Here is a 6,612-nt window from a genome sequence, read left to right on the forward strand (position 1 = left end):
CGTATTTTTCTCCGGTAACCTTTGGAGAAAATAAAAGCTCGTAAACACTCTGAATATTCTGAATATTCTATATATGCTTCGTACCTTGGAAAACTTTTATCTTTGAAAGTATTTGTGTGTGTGGACAACACATTTAGACATGTGTTGTTGTTTTCCTTTGGTGTATAAAATGTAGAGCACTGTATAATTTTTGAGTGTAGCATTAATATATGTGCGGAAAGCTAGTAATGTATTTTCTGTCTGCTGTATTTCAGCACAAAAATGCTTTAAGTGCAGCATTAAGACGAATGTATTAGCTTTCTGTTGTGTTTCAGTAACAAAAGTCCTTTAAAAAGTTACCTTTTATTAGTTGGGTGATTCTATAATTGGAGATACATTTGGCACTTCAAGAATTGACAAAAAAAAACTTTTCATTTCTTAAAAATTTTCTTAGGTAGTCTATTGAAAAGGCATTAAACTTTAAAAAAATCTGTAATTGCCAAACATTAGCTACATATTTTATAATTTTTTCTCAGAAAAAACGTATATTTTGCGGTATGTTATGTCAACTCTGTTACGGACAATATAGACAGTGAGTGAAAAAAACAATAAATTCTAGCAGACTAAAATATTTTTATTCCATTACACCAAGTGTCCTACTACCCAAATACTTTAAATGGAGATGTTTTACTTAAAAATACATTTTAAAAAATCAAAAGATACTCAACTTTTCACAGAGTTGTTCGCATAGGGTCAAACGTTTTTCATTAAAACTCATTGAAAACCATCATTCTTTTAGAAATAAAATTGGTCAGTAATACTAAATCACAGCAGAAGTCAACCAACAATGTATATGGCGCTCTAGACAACAGTTTTCCTTTTTTTTTTGTGAAAGTATGTCATAAACATGTCAACTCTGTTACCTAACAGAGTTGGTGTTAGTAACAGAATTGACAGGACCATAATAATTTAGAACTGAAAACTCTGTTACTGTCAACTCTGTTACCCTATTTGGTAACAGAGTTGACAGTAACAGAATTGACAATTTCAAACATTTTTATTAAAAACTCCACTTGTGAGTAGAAATTGTGAAAAAACATGACACCACGGAGATAATGGTTTAAAAACCATTAAATAAACTTGTCTCTGATCAAAAATCTGTGGTATTTTTCTCATGATTCTTTGGTAACAAGATTGACGTTGAAAACGATAACACCTGGTGATTGTGATTTTTAAACTAAAATATTTCCCAGAGAATGGCACATAGACCTCTGTGTGTTTCAGGTCTTATCAGTAAAAGTAAATGACTTAATTTTATGCAGTTTATATAGCCGTAGAAGGCAATTTCCTAGATTTACAGGGACAAAACCATATGGTAACAGAGTTGACAAAAAATTCTCGGACACATATTTTTTCAAAAATAAGGGTATTTTGAGTTAATTTAATGTGATGTTGTTATTAAATTGACCTTTTAGGCAGTTTAAAAAAAGACAGAAAAAACAAATTCACCAAAGAAAAATAATAAAACATAGGTTTTTGCATCATTTTTCAGGTTAATAAAAAAGACAGTACCCAACTCGGACGACAAGAAATCTTGGTTTTTCAGCTATATAAAACAATTTTAAATGTATTTACTTAAATGTTTTTACTTGTTAAATATTATGATCCATTAAAATGAGTAATAAATTATGAAAACATTTAAAAATTGAAATATTTTAATATACCAGACCAAAAATAATGACTCTGGACATCAAATGTATCTGCAATTATAGAATGACCCAGTTGTTCGCTGGCTATCTAGCTACACTTAATGAAGAAGCCACACTTATTCCACATATTCACCATGAGAGGTTTTACTTGCCAAGAAAATACTCTTCTGGCTACATCCATAGAGAGCAACAGACTTCAAATATAACGTTATGTTATATTTGAACATAAATATAACATATTTATGTTGTTTAACATAAATATGTTAAATATTTAACATAAATATGTTAAATATTTAACATATTTATGTTAAATATGTTTTAACATAAACATGTTAAAACATATTTTAACATATTTAAACCAGGGTTTCCGCCAGAAAACTTGCTAGACGCGGTGGCTGGGTGCAGGGGCAGTCATTCATATAGCAGACCGTTGTGTTTTTGAGTTAAATTTTTTTAAAATTTGAAAATATCACTTGATAATTATGTGTTACTGAAAAATTGGAAGATTAGTATCTGAACACTAACTATAAAGACTTAAAAATGCAAACATTTTAAAAAGACTTAAAAAAATAAGCAATGGTTAGCCTGGTGGGGGCACAAGTAAAGCCTGGTGGCCCGCCAGGCTTATAATACACTGGGGGAAACCTTGGTCTAACTATAGTAGTGCCTTCCTGATTTCATGGGTTCATAGGTATGTGTTGGTACATGCCTAAGAACCTTTTGGCATCAAAAGTTTAATTTGTTGCAAACTTTTAAAATAGCCCATCGCTGTTCATTTGTGTTTCATTCACTCAAGATTTACAAGTCACATATTTTATTAGAACATCTTTCTTATCCTGGATGGTGGCACCATTTCCAGGGCCTTGAGTTCAAAGCCATAGATTCAATGTTTCAAAGTGTTGCTGTAATCTCTTTTTCTGCGTAGCAAACCATTTCCTTATGTCCTATTTTTAAGACAGCACTTTGCTCTCCAGACATCGCTTGATGGTAACTCGTTTGAAAAACTCTTGGAAGGTATGATTCTAGGTAATAGGAGATATAACTGTAAATGTTAAATTCAATAGTACACTGCTCTGACCAACCATTAACCTTGGCTGTTATCATTTAATGCTCAAATATGGGATATTTGTTTTGTCCCGTTGTGTCAAACAGGTGTCGGAGGGACAAGAATAGGACGACTTTATCATCACAACGACCACAACTGTTGCCTTCGAGGCAGCTGTCAGCAACCCTGAGAGGAAATAAGGGGACAACACGACAAATTATATTCTATAAATGTTCAAACTCTGACTGGGTGTCACCTGTCTGATGAGGAAACAAGGTTGAACAAACACTAGAGACAGTCTCCTGTCTGCAGAATACATCATATGGCTGCAAACAGGACAAGGTTATCAGCGCGTGTTGTTTTTTTTGTTTTTTTTACTATTGTCACTCTGTCTCTGTGTTCAGTGCAGAGATGATGTTATTTCCTTCTTATCTCTGTCCTTCCTATTCTCCACTCCTTTTCATTACAGTTCACTCATTTGCAGAGAGGATTGGCCCTTGTCTTCCATAAAGTTTATTGCTGTAATGCGAAGCGCAAACAGTTTCTGAACAATGACAGAAAACAGGATGGCAGGACCCAGTTTCGGACAAGCTTTACCTGTTTCTGTCTTATGAAATAACATCTAGAAAAATATAAACAGCTTGTCCTTTGGATGATAATGTTTGTTGCGGTTTATGTGTGAAACATCTAAATTAAAGATGAGCCACCCGCTGGATGCTGGTGAATTGTTGTAAGGCTGTTAGGTGTAGCAAACACTTTCACTAATGATTACCAGATATGTTCCAAGTAGATCATTGAGATAATCAAAATGGTAATCTAATGGTGGTAAATAAAACTCAGCTGAGAACAGGAAGTAGGGGGGAAGGGTGTGCTTTTACTAAGGCATCAAGTTGTTTTTATCTGTGTTAAATAAGAAGTTTCCAGTCATTTTACTGATACTTTTAAGTTCTAAGTAGTTATGTTGCATTTCTCTACTTAAATCTTTTTTCTTCTTCTACTAATTTTTTCAGATTTTTTTTCTGTAGCATACTTTAAAAACATCATAAAAAAATAATAGCAAACTGACTGAACTATTGGCGCACTTTTCAAGTCATGCCGACTCAAATAGCCACATGGACCAAGCTGCACTTACAAATAACATTTATGAACCAAGATGCGGACCGGCAAACTTGGGGTAAAATGCCTTGCTCCAGGGCAGGTCTACATGCGATGTGGGAGGAATCTGCAATCATCCTCAGCAGGCAGCACGAGAGACTGAACCGGAGCGAGGCTGCAGGTCCAGATGGTATCTGTGCAGAGCAGCTCTGTGAGATTCTGCAGCACCTCTTCAACCTTAGCCTGACCCCAGAGAAGACATCCTGCCTTGTTCTGGTACCAAAGAAAACTCGTCCTTCACCCAACAACGACTGTAGATCTGTTGCTTTGACATCCCACATTAAGGGAGGCTCCTGTTGCCCCACCTGAGAAAGCAAACAAGCAACATATCAGGACCCCCTGTAGTTTGCTTTTTGCCATGGAGTTGGAGTTGAAGTCACCATCGTACACCAGCCTCAACAAACCCTCTGTCTGCTTTGCTTTGTCAGAAACTCTGGAAGACAAAGGTGGAGGCCTCAACAATCGCCTGGGTCCACAACGACCCGACAAAGAGACCGCAGTTCTTGATACAGAAAGGTTGTGCGTCTAACCAGATGCTTAGCAGTACAGGGGCACCACAGGGGTCTGTACTCTCATTATTCTTTTCTTGTCTCTACATCTCTGACTTCAGGAACAAAACAGACTCCTGTCATTTGCATAAATACTCAGATGACTAGGCAGTCGTCGTGTAAATCAGAGATTCTCACTAAGCTGAGAGCTTTGTGGCACGGTGTGGAAACAGTCATCTCATCTTGAATGTGAACAACATAAAAGAGATGACTGTACATTTCAAAAGAAACGGGGTTAAGTCAAACACAGTTTCCATCATGGTGGAAGTCGTGGAGGTGGTCGAGGAATACAAACAGCTCAGTGTTCATCTGACCGGAATAGAGACCCAACAGTGAAACTGTTTAAAGAAAGGACAGAGCAAACTGCTCTCCTCGAAGAAACATAGGTCCTTTTCTGTTTGCAGAAAGTTGCTGCAGATCTTTTATAAATCTGTTGTTGAGAGTGTCATCTCTTTCCATCTTGGGGTAGCTACATCAGAACCAAGGACTTAAAGACTAACCAATGTGTTAAAGAACACTGGTTCTGCTCTGGGGACGACTCTGGAACCTCTGGAAGATGATGGTGCACAGAAAGATTATTCATAAAAATCAAGCAAAATACAGACAACCCTGAGCCTCCTCTTTGTGAGACTGTCACACAGCAACAGTGTCTTCAGTCAGAGGCTTCTTCACATCTAATGTGATAGTGACTGCTACAGGAGATCCTTCTGTCCACAGCCATCAGCATCAACGGTGAGTCTTTGAAGAGCAACAACGTTTATTTTTCCTCTGAGATTCACAGCAGTACTCTGGAATTGATTTCAACTTTCTGATTGCAAAAAGACTTCTCTTGTCACTGAGCCGCAGTCACTCCTTACATAATAATAACTGAACTAAAATAAATAAGTAGTGCACAACTACTTAACTGACAGAACAAGTAAAACAATAGTTAGTTGCAGCCCGTGGACGGACAGATGGATGGATGGTTAGTTAGTTGCTGCAACTAACCAATCAAAGACATCCTACAAAGACAGAAGTGCTGAAGATCAGTGGTTCACAAGGTAAATGTTGTATAACTAGCATTTTGTTGCAGACTGTACTGGACATAATTTACATATGGTTTGCATGTAGTTTACATGTGGTTTCTTGTTGCAGCCACGTGAGGCCTGTGATGATCTTGTGTCCAAGTAAAGACAATGTGAGTCGTAAATCCTTGCATCTGGAACCAAGTAGCAGACGGTCAGGCTGTGCTACATTGTGAAGGATAAGAAGCTCATTCTCCGCCAAGTGGCCACATCCTTGGCTGGCATGAAACTCTTTAAACTTCACTTCGTCTTCAGCCTGTTACGATGGTGCTGTGACAAACATCTACACTTTTCTTCAGATGACTGTCGATGGTAATGATATGGACAGTACAAAAAGTCCAGAAATGATGGAGCTAAGAGCAAAGTTTTGTTGTATCTGCTAAACTTAAAAGGTACTGAAAATTCATCACTTTTGTTTTGCTCAACGATGGCCACAAACCTCTTAAAGGTTTTCTTTTTCTTTCACAATCTCCTTTCATAAGCTGCATAGTTTGCACATCTTAATCCAACATATAATTAAAGGTAAGAAAATCAAATCGGACTCCTTTCATCGAAACAAAAACACCTTATTCTTTGGTTTTTCTTTACGTCTTTATAGTCTTTTGAAGAAAGTTGATACGACTACACATTCAGGGCTGCTTTAATTTAGGCTTCAAGGAGGCCAATGTTTTGCCCTAGCAGGATAGCAGCAGAGATAATTCATGTACTTATTTTTCTGTAATGCATCTCACAGGGGTGTAGTAGTATTCTGCATGATTTTAAGTTTCCATGCCTTGTGTGGCATATTTATGAAGGTCAGGAGGAAATCACTATTCTGTGGTCGGATCTACATCGATATTTCTGTGTGCCAACTGCAACGTATGGTTGTTCGTGTGGGTTAGGTTCCAGTGTTGTCTTTGTACAATGTCCTGTTGGTGCCTTTGGCCTGGATGGTTAACACGATCACAATACAGTTTCGTCCTAAGCCGTCCAGTGATTTATAAACTAACAGAAGTATTTGAAAGTCTACTCTCTGAATTACAAGAAGCATATGGAAGAACTTTAGAACTGGAATGACGTGCTCTATCTATCTTCCTAGTTTTAGTGAGAACGTGAGCAGCAGCGTTCTGGTT

General features: G+C 37.1%; 1 long non-coding RNA gene across 1 annotated transcript in view; it reads right to left on the reverse strand.

Moving 5' to 3' along the window:
* Positions 1-6,612, reverse strand: part of LOC148160340 (uncharacterized) — a 259,172-nt gene that overhangs the window by 5,641 nt on the left and 246,919 nt on the right. The window lies entirely within an intron of this gene.

Source organism: Poecilia mexicana, unplaced genomic scaffold, assembly GCF_051168715.1.
Source record: "Poecilia mexicana isolate PSO_F unplaced genomic scaffold, ASM5116871v1 scaffold_2, whole genome shotgun sequence".
NCBI lineage: Eukaryota > Metazoa > Chordata > Actinopteri > Cyprinodontiformes > Poeciliidae > Poecilia > Poecilia mexicana.